We start from the raw sequence: 15,107 nt of genomic DNA on the forward strand, positions 1-15,107 counted from the left end.
GTCTTCTTCAATCAAAAGCTTCATTAGCGGAGATCTTGTCACGAATGCACGAATTAGGATATGCAAATGTGACTACTTTTGTGCTTCTCCAATCCATTGTAGTGACTTGAATTCATGGAGGTTGGCACACATTCACGTATCTTGGAGTCCCACTTGTGTCTTCGTGTTTGTTCCTTCCAAGATTCCACTAAACAATGCGATTACGATCTACTTTTGGCTTCTTTTCTCAATACTTAGCTTCACAACCCTATATGCATGAAAGTAACACAAATGCACAAGTATTAGCGCTAAAACATGATAAAAGTAATGCTCATCATAAGGAAAGAACACTTCGCATTCATATCGCACAAGCACTTATCAATTTCCCCCACACTTAAGCTTTTGCTTGTCCTCAAGCATAAATAAAACATTGAAGCATAGAAGAAGGAAATAATAAAAGTGCTCGGCCTTAGGTTCACCAAAGCATGCAAGGAGAGCATTCTACAAGGGAAAGTTCAACACTAAATACGAAAAATCAATGATCTAGCTAAAAACTTGAATTAAAAAGACAACAAACTCGAAATTATGTAAGTGTGTGTAAACTCACTCAAGTCAACCCAAATTATACTCCTCAAAGTTCTAAGTATAAGGGACTTATTTATTTACACAAAGCGACAAAAATTAAAAAGATGGTAGTAGCTTCAGACATCCTCTAAGGTAGCCCTTTCCAAAGCGGCTGCTAAGGTGGCTTTCACACTTTTAAGGTGGTAGCTCTTTCTACCGGGGTGGTAGCTTTCACTCATCCTATGAGATAGCTCTTTCTCTCATTAGGGCATAACTAGTATCCGACCTATGAGAGTAGCTTCATACTTCATAGGTGGTAGCTCTTTCCACTCCCAAATGCACAACTAAACACTATATTTTTCTTTGTTTTCTTTTCCTTTTTCCATTTTTTTTCAACAAAATAAAGACAAGAAAAAAAACTAATTAGTCCCTTTAACATTAAACTTGAGTTTCCAAAAGAGTTTAATGAACGAGTAGTGCAACAAGTGTCAATCTGGCAAAAATTCCTAGAAATTCAAGCAAGAACTAGAGCATGAGAACATTCAATGTTAAAAATTCTCTTAAACTCAAGAATACAATCATTGCAAATAAGGTGAACCACCATTGGCTATGTGAGCATGTATGTCAATCAATACTAATATAAAAGACATGTGCACTATGAAACTCCCCCCACACTCAAGTTGTACATTGTCCCCAATATACACATTCAAGCTCATTAATAATGTAAAACAATCAGGAATATATGTGGGAGAGGCAATCTGATAAGTGCTTGTGTGATAAAAATATGAAGTGTTCTTTCCTTATGATGAGCATTACTTTTCTTGTGTTTTAACGCTAATATGTGTGTATTTATGTTACTTTCATGCAGATACAGTTGTGAGGCCGAATATTAGAGAAAAAAGCCAATGTGGATCGTAAATGCACTATTTGGAGGGAATCTTGAGATGGTTCAAATGAGAAGACATAAGTCGGATTTGAAATACGGGAATGTGTCCCTACCTCCTCGTATTCAAGTTAGCACAATGATTTGGAGCGGCACAAGGGTAGTCACATTCAACCATTCCGACTTGTGCATGTATAGTAAGATCTCCACCAACATATCCGTTATTGAAGAAGCAAAGCGATCTATGACGTAAACGTGTGCCCGTTTATATTACCTCGATGAAAAGCATGGATTCGGGAGTGTTTCGGGCTGGTACTGTCGAAGGGTACTCTAGTAAACACTTAAGCAGGTACTGTTCATAGCCGGCCGAAGAAGGATGAATATAGATAATCCACACGGGCGTGTGAAAATTCCACATGCCCGTGCGAAAAATCCACAGGGGCGCCCACATGGGCATGTGGATTCCCGATTCCAGCCCTATTTAAGGCTGATTTCAGCCGCGATTTCAGGATTTTTTTCTCCATATTTTCCCTAACTTGAGAGAGGGTAGTGGCTAGGGTTTTGAGAGATATTGGCTAGGGATTTGGAGAGGTTCTACGGCTTTGACATCATGCTCCATTTGGAAGAAGGTTAGTGGGAGAGCTTTCATCGGCACCAATCCGGCGAGGTGTATCCTAGGCCGGACAAAGGAACCCTTGGATGAGTAGAGGACTCTCCACAAGACCATCCCCACGACTATCGAGGGGGTTTTATATGGATTCTTTGCTTTTACATTTGATTTCATTGATTGTAATTAGCTCCATGGAGAGCTAAACCCCCTAGTGGGTACTTGGGTATTTGTGAACCCTAGGATGTATTCGTTTCATTGAACCTCTTTATTACGCTTTCAATTAATTGATGTTTTATTTGAGTTCCAATCTTGAATGCTTGATTGTATGAATACTCCCTTAGAGTGACACTATGTTTGAAAGTTCTTGTTGGTAACCCTTGTAAGTGAGGGACACACCACGAGAGTTAGACAAAGATGGATTATGCAAGACCTTCATTATTGGGGACACAATCGAGTATTGTGTGTCCCTGATTACAGCTCAAAACTTTGAGCTAAAGCCGGCTTTCATCCACATGTTCCAGCAATCCGCACAGTTCAATGGTTTAGCCGATGAGGATCCCAACAGTCATATAGATAACTTTCTCGAGGTGTGTGATATGCTTAAGATAAACGGGGTGACGGATGATGCCATCAAGTTGAGAGCCTTCCCATTTACCTTAAAGGGGAGAGCAAAGCAGTGGCTACACTCATTACCTAGACCATCGATTAGCACATGGGAGAAGATGGTAGAAGCTTTTCTGACCCGTTATTTCTCTCCAGGAAAATTTGCAAAGCTTAGGAATGAGATCTCGTCATTTGTACAGTCGGAATTGGAGTCTCTATTTGAGACATGGGAAAGGTTCAAGGAGCTCCTGAGAAAGTGCCCGCAACACGTATTCTGAGAGTGGATGATTATTCAGACCTTTTACAACGGGTTGAATCCGAGTATAATGCAGCTCTTGGATGCGGCAGCAGGTGGTACCTTAGGTAGAAAGACCCCCGGTGAGGCCTATCAACTAATTGAAGAAATGGGGTTAAATAGCTACCAATGGAATGATAGGGAGAAGAAAAAGGTGGCCGGGCTCCATGAGATAGATGTAGTAAGTTTATTGGTGGCTCAAGTGGAATTATTGAGTACGAAGTTAGATCTTCTAACTTCGAATAGGGTGGCGGCCATGACTACTTGCACCGGGTGTTCTGGAGGACATGCTCCTTCCGATTGCCCGATCCCTATTGGTGATGCATCTTCGGTTGAGAATGTCAATTTTGTGGGTAATGCAATGAGGAACCAAGGGAATCCATATTGCAACACCTACAATCCGGGTTGGTAGAATTATCCCAATTTTTCGTGGAGCGACCAAGGTCCACAAAAGGCCATGGGGCCACCGGGTTTCCAACAACAAGCCCTAAACATGGAAAACCGAGTTTCAGGTTTGGAGACCCGAATGACCGATTTGGAGAAGGCCTTGACTAGGTTTCAATCAGTCGAGGCTACATTTCACAACCACACTGCCTCTTTGCACAATCTTGAAAATCAAGTAGAGCAGATTGTGAAGTCTCTATCAGAAAGGCCACAAGGAAGATTGCCGAGTAATACCGAGACTAATCCTAGAGAGCATGTGAAGGCGATCACTTTGAGAAGTGGTCGTGAGGTTGAAGGTAGGCTTCCGAGTGAAAGGCCCAATGAACACACACCCGAGATTATATAGGTTGAGGAGGGAGCAAGTAAAGAAAAGGAGGCGACACCCCCACCTTTCAAGACAAGAATCCCTTATCCCTCTAGATTGAAGAATGACCAAGGGGATGAACAGTGCAAGAAGTTCCTGAGTTTGTTCAAGCAACTCCACATTAATATTTCTTTTGTTGAGGCATTGGCTCAAATGCCTAAGTATGCAAAATTCTTGAAGGACTTGTTGACTAACAAGAGGAAGTTGGAGGAGAGTGCTTCAGTGATCTTAGATTCGTCTTGCTTGGCGGTGTTGCAAAAGAATATGCCGAACTAGAAGAAAGACCCGGGAAGCTTCATCGTTTCATGTAATATTGGCAATTTGGGTAAAGAAAAGACATTAGCGGACTTAGTAGACAGTATCAACGTCATGCCATACACCTTCTTTCAGAAGCTAGGCTTGGGTGAGCCTAGACCCACTCGGATGACTTTGCAATTGGCGGATCGAACGATGAGACATCCGAGGGATATCATCGAAGATGTGCTTGTAAAGATGGACAAGTACATTTTTCCTGTAGACTTTGTAGTGCTAGACGTTGATGAGGATGTGGATTTATCTTTGATACTTGGGAGACCGTTCCTGTGGACTTCCAAGGCATTGATTGACATGGACGACGGGGAGCTAACATTGAGAGTTGGAAATGACAAGCTCACATACCACCTTGCTGAAGCCATGCGACATTCTCTTGATTTCAATGATGCTTTGTATTTTCTAGACACTACTAATGAGATTGTTGATGGATACATGCAGGAAATGTTCAATCCAGACCCGTACAAGGGTTTGTTCGACCAAGAAGTGGAAAATAAAGAAGTTATGATGCTTTGTTCGACTGAAGAAGTACCATCTACTCCGGGGATCCTGAAGAAGGTGCTCCAAAAGATTAAGAGGGCGAGGAGACGCCACCAGAAACACTCCAAGGCTATTGAAGATGGGTGTGAACCGAACAAATTGGATGAACCTTTACTAGGTGGTCCCAAGCCCGATAATTTACCCTCTACCTTCAAGAGACTTTGCTCATCATGCTTTCAAGTCATGGGTAAGAGGACAACCCTCATCTATGAACCCCGTGAGGTAAGACAAGGTACTTCAAGCTTAGTGATGTAAATCAAGCGCTTCTTCGGAGGCAACCCAAGTTTTTAATGTTTTTTCTAGTTTTTAGTTAGTATTTGCATGGATAAGGCTTTAAGTGTTGGTGTCTTGATTCTTAGATGCTTTTGCTATGATTTTCTTGTGGACATTATGATATTATCATGCGCCAAATCGTGTGTGGCGAAGAATCTTGGTTGTTTGAGTGTGTTTTTCATGTTTTCGCTAGTTAAAATTGCATTGTTAGGCAGGCTCTGTGTATATATTTGTGTTCAGGAATTTTCTGTAGAGCCTGCAAAGTTTTCTAAGTGTCTAGAGAAAACACACGCCCGTGTGAAAATTTATGCACGGGCGTGCGTTTTCGTTTAGAGCTCATCCAGAGATGGCACAGGGGCGTGGACTCGCCCCTATGAGTGACCTTGTGATTTCTGCACGACCGTGGGTAATTTCCGCACGGGCGTACATTTTCCTGCAGAGACTTAGCAAATTATCTCGGGAGCACACAGGGGCGTGGACTCATCCCTGTGGGCGAACTTGTGGCAAAAGCACGGGTGTGGGTATTTTCCGTACGCCCGTGTGGATCTCTGCAAAAGAGCTCTCCCTATCACAAGAAAACACAGGGACGTGCGTTCGCCCTTGTGAGTTGGGCCTGTGAATGGCCACGCCCGTGTGTAATTTTCGCACGGGTGTGCAAAACACTTAGATGATTCTCTCAGTTTGACAAAGAAGCCACAGGGGCGTACGGATGCCCTTGTGGGTCGGGCGCACGGGCGTGGGTATTTTCCGCACGCCCGTGCGGTTGCATTCAGTGATAACGAGTGTTTTCCCGAGAGTGCACAGGGGCATGCGTCGGCCCCTGTGAAGCTCTCTTGTGGAAGCGCAGGGGCGTGGGTAATTTCCCCACGCTCATGCCGATGTACAGAACGCCAAGAGGTGTGAGTTCCTTTTAATGGATCATCGTTCCTCTTCATCCTAACATTCGCCATTCATCTGAGAGCACTATCACATCGTTTCCTGACCTCGTATTGCTGGTTTGGAAAGATTTTTACTTGGTTTTCTGACCGATTCAAGGTTTTCAATCTCAACTCGTCGGTAAGCCCTATCTATTGTTTTCTTTTCTTCTCCAATTCTTGATCTTAATCGATGAAACTTGTTAATAATGCTTTATCTCTGCAATTAGAATGATTATGCATGTTTAGAACGAAGTTAGAAGCGATTTAACGATGTATTTTTTGGATTTATGAGGCACGGCCATGCATTTTTCATGCCTCGTGGATCCACACGCGCGTGCGGAGATTCCACGTGACCGTGTGGATTTTTGCAATATTACTTAATTAACTGTTTTAATCGATTTTCTTTCAAATTTTACAGGTTATAGCACCTCGATTAAAGAAGCAAGCCGAGAAACGGCCGCGTGAGTCATCCCCCGAGTCCAAGAGCATGAGATTCCCTATCCCCGAGCATCAGGCTCATTTTAAGCGTCTATCGAGACTTCAGTTCAGACAGACTCAATTCCTGGACACGAGCATATTGATAGATTTACAGTAGGGAGATGAATTCGCAGATGAGGTCGAGGATCTCGTTTCGGTCGGTGGATGGAGGCAGTTATTGTTGACTAGGGAGCCAGCCATTCGTGAGCTTACACTTGAGGCCTTATCGTCATTCGAGTTCGATAGATCTTATGCGAGATTCGACAGCCTCAATGCCGTTTAGTTCAAAGCATTTGGACATTACCATAGCATGAGCATCACTCAGTTTTCAGTTCGACTTGGCTTGTATGAGGAGGTATTTACAGACAATGAGGAGTATTCCCAGTTACCGACTGATTACCCTGGAACGTTGACCTCATAGAGAGCTTACCGAGTGTTCTGTGGTCAGGGCAAGTATGAGCCCGGTGTGTCCAAGGCTACGTTCCTTTCCTGACCTATGTACCGATATTTACATGCCATTCTGAGCAGGTCGCTTAATAGCCGTGGTGATAGCACTGGCGTTCTGAGCCGGCAGGAGCTTCTATACTTGTATTCACTGGTGCAGCGCATATCGATTTATTTAGGGCACATCATCGCTGAGTATATTCGACATCAGGGGCAGTATGCTAGATTGGGAGCGATCTTTTCGGGCCCATACATTACGAGACTAGTTTTGGGCATGGGTCACTTGGACGCGATTTGCGGCTCCGAGAAGATGAGTACTCCTATGCTTCTGAGCCTGGAGACGATGAGATTGATGGGTATGGTCTACAGGGTTCAGATGGGAGTTTATGCTTTGGTTCTATCAGCTCCAGAGATAGCTGAGGATGAGGGTGATGATGCCGATGCTTCTCAGCCTACTCCCGAGCCTCAACCAGCACAGATGGAGACCGAGGCACTTCCGGTGGCAGAGGACCCACCTATAGTATGCATGTTTTCACCATCTCAAACCCATGATCGCTTTGAGAGGCTCAAGAGTACTGTGAGGGTTATACGGACAGAGGTCGCTAAAATCCGAGCAGAGATTGCTATAATTCAAACTGCGCAGGCCGCACAGTAAATAGAGTTCATGGCACGTTTTGACATTTGTCTTGTGGCCGAGGACTCTTCAGGCCCCTCCAACATCACCATCACCACCTCCACCAGCACCCATAGTATGCATGTTTTCACCATCTCAAGCCCATGATCGCTTTGAGAGGCTCAAGAGTACTGTGAGGGTTATATGGACAGAGGTCGCTAAAATCCGAGCAGAGATTGCTATGATTCAGACTGCGCAGGCCGCACAGTAAATAGAGTTCATGGCACGTTTTGACATTTGTCTTGTGGCCGAGGACTCTTCAGGCCGAGGACTGCGTATCCGTGCAGATTGTCATGTCAACATGGGAATTAAGAACTTGTCATGGGCACGGCCAATGTTGCTTCGGCACTTAACTTTGTGTGCTTCACAGCCCATTGGAACATTACTCCCAAGGATTTAGCTCCATCAAATGCAACACTAGGAGTCAAGGAAGTATTGTTTTGATTGCTTCTCCCACATTTGTTCTTGATTGGTATACATTATGAGTGAGCTTGCATGTGTACATTGGGGACAATGTGCAACTTAAATATGGGGGGAGTTTCATAGTGCACACATCTCTTTTATATTAATTTTGATTGATATACATGATCACATAGCCAATGCCGGTTCACCTTAGTTGCAATGATTGTATTCTTGAGTTTAGGAGAATTTTTAACATTGAATGTCTTCATGCTCTAGTTTTTGCTTGAATTTGTAGGAAGTTTTGCCCGATTGTCACTTGTTACACTACTCACTCTTTAAACTCTTTTGGAAACTCAAGTTTGATATTAAAGGGACTAAATATAGTTGTTTCTTTTATTAAATCTGAAAAAAAATTGGAAAAAAGAAAAGAAAGAACAAAATAGTTTGATTGTTTATTTGCGCTTGTTGGGTGGAAAGAGCTACCATCTATGAAGTATGAAGCTACTCTCATAAGTCGGATACTAGTTATGCCCTAATGAGAGAAAGAGCTATCTCATAGGATGAGTGAAAGCTACCACTCCGGTAGAAAGAGCTACCACCTCGAAAGTGTGAAAGCCACCTTAGTGGCCGCTTTGGAAATGGCTACCTTAGAGAATGTGTGAAGCTACTAACATCTTTGAAATTTTGTTACTGTTTGTAGATAAATAAGTCCCTTGTACTTAGAACATTGAGAAGTATACTTTGGGTTGTTTTGAGTGAGTTCACACACTTACAAGATTTCGGGTTTGTTGTTCTTTTTAATTCAAGTTTTTAGCTATAGCATTGATTTTTCGTATTTAGTGTTGAAATTTCCCTTATGTGTAGAATGCTCTCTTTGTATGCTTTGGTGAACCTAAGGCCAAGAACTTCCAATATTTCCGTCATCTATGCACATAATGTTTTAATTTTTGCTTGAGGAGAAGCAAAAGCTTAAGTGTGGGGGAGTTTGATAAGTGCTTGTGTGATAAGAATACGAAGTGTTCTTTCCTTATGATGAGCATTACTTTTCTCAGGTTTTAACCCTAATATGTGTGTATTTATGTTACTTTCATGCAGATAGGGATGTGAGGCCGAATATTAGAGAAAGAAGCCAATGTGGATCGTAAATGCACTATTTGGAAGAAATCTTGAGAAGGTTCAAACGCGAAGACATAAGTCGGGTTTGAAATGCGGGAATGTGTGCCAACCTCCACGTATTCAAGTTAGCACAACGATTTGGAGGGGTACAAGGGCAGTCACATTCAAGCATTCCGGCTTGTGCATGTATAGCAAGATCTCCACCAACATATCCGTTATTGAAGAAGCAAAGCGATCTACGACATAAACGTGTGCCCGTTTACGTTACCTCAATGAAAGCATGGATTCAGGAGTGTTTCGGGCTGGTACTGTAGAAGGGCACTGTAGTAAACACTATAGCAGGTACTGTTCACATGCGGCCAAACAAGGATGAAAACAAAGAATCCGCACGAGCGTGTGGAAATTACACACGCCCATGCGAAAAATCCACAGGAGCGCCCACATGGGCGTGTGGATTCCCGATTCCAGCTATATTTAACGCTGATTTCAGCCACGATTTCAGGATTCTTTTCTCCATCTTTTTCCTAACTTGAGAGAGGGTGGCAGCTAGCATTTTGAGAGGTATTGGCTAGGGATTTGGAGAGGTTATATGGCTTCGACATCGGGCTCCATTTAGAAGAAGGTTAGTGGGAGAGTTTTCGTCGGCACTGATCCGGTGAGGTGTATCCTAGGCCGGACAGAGGGACCCTTGGATGAGTAAAGGACTCTCCATAAGACCATCGCCATGACTATCGAGGGGGTTTTCTATGGATTCTTTGCTTTTACATTTGATTTCATTGATTGTAATTAGCTCCATGGAGAGCTAAATCCCCTAGAGGATAGTTGGGTATTTGTGAACCCTAGGATGTATTCGTTTCATTGAACCTCTTTATTATGCTTTCAATTAATTGATGTTTTATTTGAGTTCCAATTTTGAATGCTTGATTATATGAATACTCTCTTAAAGTGACACTAGGGTTGACAGTTCTTGTTGGTAACCCTTGTGAGTGAGTAACACACCACGAGAGTTAGACAAAGATAGATTGGAGAGGGTTAAGAGGGTGAGTGGAGAAGTAGCGGAGCGTCCTCTTTCCCCTCTGGTGTGATTTATTCTACCTCCATTTCCTTAAGTTCTTTGCGGTCATAGTAGAGTGAATGGGCTAAAAGATGACCTTCCGCTGGGGCTTAGTTGCGGGTGCAACGGAGTGAAGTGTTGAAGTGATTTTAGCATCTAGGGCTTAATTACGGCTAGGGACTTTTCACCTGGACCAAAGGGTTAGGTCTACATCTAGGAATAGGATTTATCACTTGGAATCCCTAGAACTCATTGCAATTCTATACGAGTGTGAGGTTGAGAGGTTATTCAATTTCTCCTCTTTGACATGTATAGAGTTAGGCATGGTTGACCTTAGATTTGGGACCATGTATTTGAGCATCTCCACAACTTATTATTGCTTTAGTTAGAAAGTATATTAGAGGGTTCTTGCACTTGAAACAATTGTCCTAGGCAGAACAATACCCGAGTACCCAATTTATATTGATTGCCTTACCTTCTTCTTTACTTGTGCTCTCTTTCTTATTCTTTTACTTTTGTTATTTCACATCTTGTCACACATATCACTATTCATATTTCACTTAGTTAAGAAACAATTTAAGTGTTTTTATGCCCTACTCCCTATGGATACGATACCCCACTCATCTGGGATTTTATTACTTCGATAAACCCGTGTACTTGCGGGACATACGCAAGGGGCATTGTCAAAATAGAAACAATACTCCCCTGACTCCTAGTGTTGCATTTGATGGAGCTAAATCCTTAGGAGTGAAGTACCGACGGATTATGAAGCACACACGACCAAGTGTAAAAACACCTGGGCCGTGTCCATGACTAGTTCTCAATTCCCATACTGACAAGACCATCTACACAAGGGGGCTCAATGAAGCTCAATAAAACAAAAACAACCTGAGTATATAAAAGATAAAGCAATGAATATAACTCGAGACAAAGATAAGATAAAATAAACTCAGAAGGAGAATCTTTCCCGAGTGTAGAATTCCAAAATATAATGCGCAAGTAAAGAAATGAAAAGCGGAATCAAGTGTCGGTGTAGCCTGGTGTCAGCTTTGTTGGTGCTGGATAATCAAAAGGTGCCAGTGGATCAGGTGATGGTGATTCTAGAGGAGCTGGAGGAGTCTGTGGTCGCAGAACAAATGATGAGGTAACGTCTCGCTCAAGAATTTGCTGTAGTGTGTCAAAACGTGCCATAAACTCTGTGTACTGCACAGCCTATGTAGCTAGGACCTCCGCAATCTCTATCTGTAACACCCCCACCGTCCTTTCGAGCTTCTCAAATCGATCATAGGCTCTAGATGGTGAAAACAGGCGTACTAGGGATGGCTCCTTTGCCGTAGGGGGTGCCTCGGTCTCCATCGCTGTCGGCTGAGGCTCGGGGGTAGGCTGAGAAGCCTCGGCGTCATCACCCTCACCTTCAGCTATCTATAGAGCTGGTGTAACCAAGGCATAAACTCCAGACCTAACCCTGTGAATCATCCCTATCAGTTGCAGCGTATCTATGTCCAAAGGAGCAGGTATGCTCGACCTCCTGGTCCCTTGAATCGCCTCCAGGAGACCCATGCCGATGACTAGTCTCGTGATATACAGGTCTGGGAAAATGACTCCTGCTCTAACATACTGACTCTGGTGGTGTATGTAGTCAACCAGAATGTGCCCCAGATGAATCAGCTCTCTCTACACCATGGAGTACAGGTATAATAGCTCCTGTCTGCTCAGTACCCCTGTGCTATCACCACGCCTTTCACTGATTTGGTAAGAACGACATGGATAAATCCGTATGATGGCCGAGAATGGAAAGTAGCCTTAGACACTCCTGGCTTATACTACCCCTCCCCACAAAGTGTCCTATATACTCTTTGGGGCATCAGACTGCCGGGATAATCCTTGGGTAATTGATCGTTCTCCTCTGTATCTGTGTAAAACTCATCATACAAGCCCATATAATCAGAAAATTGTGTAACACTCATACTGTAATGATGGTCGAGTGCTCTGAACTGTATAACATCGACAATATTGAATCTTGTCAAACAAAAAGGCAAAAGTACCTCTAAAGTGAGCTGACGAATAACTGGCTCTCGGATAGACAAGAGACCCCTCTAGCTACCCACAGACAACATTCCCTCAATCTCATCTTCCATATCCTCTGGTACCTAAACTTCTCTGAGAATGCTCATGTCTAGAAATTGGGTCTGACCAATCCTGAGGTTTGACAGCTGCTCGAAACAAGCCTAATGCTCAGGAATAGGGAAGCCGATGTGACCTAACTCATGGGAATGCTCTCGCGGACGCTTGTCAGCTTGCGTCTTTGACCGGGGGGCCATTCCTGCAAGATTTGAAAAGAAATTTGATCAAGAATGCTCACATGTTAATGCTGCAGAAATCCACATGGTCGTGTGGAATTTCCACACGCCCGTGTGGATCCACGGGGCGTGAAAAACGCACGGCTGCATGCTAAAAACTCACAAATACATCATCAAAACTACTCAAACATTTTCCTAAGCATGGATTACCCCTCTAATTGCAGAAACGAAGCAAAATCCACTAATTTTAACAAGTAAAATCAAGAATTATCGAAAAAAGAGAAGAGAGAAGTGTTTACCGATGAGTTGGAGATGCAAAGCTTCAAATCAGCTGTAAAAATCGAGAAAACTCTCCTGAAATGATGTTGTGAGGTCGGGCGAGTGAGTGTCTGTGTTTTCTAGGCAGTTGAAAGTATGAAGGCAGAGAAACTCGATTAGATTTTAAAGGAAACCCACGACTCTAGAGTTTCTGTACATCCACGCGGGCGTGTGGAAATTACCCACGCCCGTGCATCTCCACAAGAGAGAGTCACAGGGCCAGACCCAAGCCCCTGTGCACTCTTAGGAAAACACTCCTCTCTCTCTGAACGCAACCACAAGGGTGTGCGGAAAATACCCACGCCCGTGCGCTCGACCCACAGGGGCAGATGCACGCCCATGTGGCTTCTCTGTCCAACCGAGAAGATTTACTGAGTGTTTCGCATGCCCGTGCAAAAATTTTGCATGGGCGTGGAGCATTACCGGGCAGTCACATGGGCAAACGCATGCTCATGTGTATTCTTTGGCTGGAAGAGAGCTCTTCTGCAGAGATTCACATGGGCGTGCAGAAAATACCCACGCCCGTGCGTTTATCACAGGATCACCCATAGGGGCGAGTCCGCGCCCCAGTGCGCTCTCGGGAAAAAATTTCTAAGTCTCTCCAGGAAGACGCAGGCCCATGTGGAGATTACCCACAGGCGTGCATATATCACCAAGTCACTCACAGGGGCGATTCCACGACCCTGTGCCTTCTTTGGACGAGCTCATAGTGGAGATCTATGGGCGTACGGAAATTCCACACGCCCGTGCGTTTTCTCTAGATGGCTTAGAAAACTCTGCAGGCTTTGCAAGAAAATTTCTGAACATGTATACACACTCAGAGCCTGCCTTATCATGCAAACTACACCAGCGAAAACATGAGAAACTAGCGAACATGACCAAAATTTCTCCAAAACACCTTAAAGCACACGATGACACCAAAAATCCATAAGAAAACTCACAGCAATTTATCAAAACATATAGGCACCAATACTCAACGCCTTATTCAAGCAAACACTAGACTTGAAACTAAGAAAGACAATAAACACTTGGGTTGCCTCCCAAGAAGTGCTTGTTTAACGTCACAAAGCTTGACGTACCTTGTCTTACCTTACGAGGGTTCATAGATGAAGGTTTTCCTCTTACCCATGACTTGAAAGCACGATGAACAAAGTCTCTTGAAGGTAGAAGGGGAGTTATCGGGCTTGGTACTAACATTTCCTATACATATTCATCAACTATCTCAGCAGTAGTGTCGAGAAAATAAAGAGTATCATCAAAGTCAAGAAAATGCTGCATGGCTTTGGCGAGGCAGTCTGTGAGCTTATCATCTCTAACCCTCAGTGTCAACTCCCCGCCATCCATGTCGATTAATGCCTTGGAAGTACGCAAGAATGGCCCCCCAAGTATCAAAGGAACATCTACATCCTCGTCAACATCTAACACTACGAAGTCTATAGGAAATATGTACTTGTCCACCTTGACAAGTACACCTTCAATGATGCCCCTTGGATGTCATACCATTCTGTCCCAAGCCTAGCTTCTAAAAAAAAGAATATGGCATGACGTTGATACTAGCCCCAGAATCTGCCAATGCCAATTCTTCACCTAAATTACCAATGTTGCAAGGGATGATGAAACTTCCTGGGTCTTTCTTCTTGTTCGCAATGTTCTTTTGCAACACCACCGACCAAGATGTATCTAGAATCACGGAGGCACTCTCCTCAAATTTCTTTTTGTTGGTCAACAAATCTTTCAAGAACTTGGCATACCTAGGCATTTGGGATAATGCCTAAACAAAGGGAATGTTTATATGTAGTTGCCTAAATAAACCCAGGAGCTTCTTATACTACTCATCCACTTGGTCGTTCTTCAATCTAGAGGGATAAGGGAATCTTGGCTTGTAAGGTGGGGGTGCCACCTCCTTCTCCTTGGTTGCTCCCTTCTCAACCTCTACTACCTCCTGTGTTTCAACATTGGTCTTCTCACTTGGAAGCCTACCTTCAACCTCATGAGCACTTCTCAAAGTGATCGCCTTTACATGTTCTCGTGGGTTGGTCTCAGTATTACTCAGTAAGCTTTCTTGTGGTCTCTCCGATAGAGACTTCGCAATTTACCCCACTTGATTTTCTAAATTGTGCAATGACGCGGTGTGGTTATGAAGTGTAGCCTCAACCGATTGGAACCGTGTATCTGATGATTGCACAAATTGAGTCAAGGCCTTCTCTAGATTGGTCATCCGGGTCTCCAAACCTGAAACTCGATTCTCCATGTTTGGGATTTTTTGTTGTTGAAAACCCGGTGGTGCGGTGGCCTTTTGTTGCCCTTGATTGTTTCATGAGAAATTAGGGTGGTTCCTCCAACCTGAATTGTAGGTATTTCTATAAGGATTGCCTTGGTTTATCATTGTGTTACCCACATAGGGGGCGTTTGGATTGGCTTTTAAAAAGCCCAGAAGTGCGTTTTTATAAGTTAAGCACTTCTGGGCTCAAAAATTCATGTTTGTATTAGCTTTTCTGCAGAAGCAGAAGCTGATAAAAAAGCTGAAAAACAGTTTTTTTGA

At 43.5% G+C, this 15,107-nt stretch overlaps 1 non-coding gene across 1 annotated transcript; it reads right to left on the reverse strand.

The window, feature by feature from the left end:
* Positions 1-2,806: 2,806 nt before the first annotated feature.
* Positions 2,807-2,913, reverse strand: LOC120266840. Its single transcript, XR_005538290.1, has one exon. It is a non-coding gene; the product is annotated as a small nucleolar RNA R71 (small nucleolar RNA).
* Positions 2,914-15,107: the final 12,194 nt, after the last annotated feature.

Source organism: Dioscorea cayenensis, chromosome 1, assembly GCF_009730915.1.
Source record: "Dioscorea cayenensis subsp. rotundata cultivar TDr96_F1 chromosome 1, TDr96_F1_v2_PseudoChromosome.rev07_lg8_w22 25.fasta, whole genome shotgun sequence".
Taxonomy (NCBI): Eukaryota; Viridiplantae; Streptophyta; class Magnoliopsida; order Dioscoreales; family Dioscoreaceae; genus Dioscorea; species Dioscorea cayenensis.